Source organism: Mirounga angustirostris, unplaced genomic scaffold (assembly GCF_029215605.1).
Source record: "Mirounga angustirostris isolate CCGP_5_RB_7025 unplaced genomic scaffold, mMirAng1.0.hap1 SCAF_11, whole genome shotgun sequence".
NCBI lineage: Eukaryota > Metazoa > Chordata > Mammalia > Carnivora > Phocidae > Mirounga > Mirounga angustirostris.
In genome coordinates, this window is record NW_026991719.1 from 26,031,818 (window position 1) to 26,032,335 (window position 518).

The 518-nt window shown below is 44.4% G+C and overlaps 1 non-coding gene across 1 annotated transcript; it reads right to left on the reverse strand.

The window, feature by feature from the left end:
• Window positions 1-104, reverse strand: LOC123851475 (U6 spliceosomal RNA). The gene has a single exon (XR_006792615.1). It is a non-coding gene; the product is annotated as a U6 spliceosomal RNA (small nuclear RNA).
• Window positions 105-518: the final 414 nt, after the last annotated feature.

The following is a 518-nucleotide window of genomic DNA, read 5'->3' on the forward strand; positions in this document are numbered from 1 at the left end:
AAAAATATGGAGCAGTTTATGAATTTGCCTGTCATCCTTACACAGGGGCCATTCTAATCTCTGTAGCGTTCCCATTTTAGTCTATGTGCTGCTGAAGAAAGTACAACATATTTAAATAATATATGCTAACTGCCCAAGGATACATGGCTTTTTACTAAGTGTAGTTTGACTTGGGCTTTGTTGCTCCCCTTCTTTCCATATGATGGATAGAGAGGGAGGAAATGGGAGAGCGAGGCAGTGGTGACAGGAATGTTCTAGTAGGCCCGCGTGGAGAACGGCACGCATGTGCTCCCTGTTCATTGTCCCAACCCAGTACACACACCCACATTACATAAAAAGCCCCATGCAGATGAAAGGAGCTCTTTATGTTGCCTTAAAAAATGACATAGGAATTGTGTGTTTCTCAGTTGCCTTTCCCCAGATTTACGTGCCCAAAGCCATGCAAAATTTCCAGGCCTTAGCCCACTCCAAACCCTCTTCATCCCCTGCTCTCCTGACATCATTTCCTTGTGAATCTA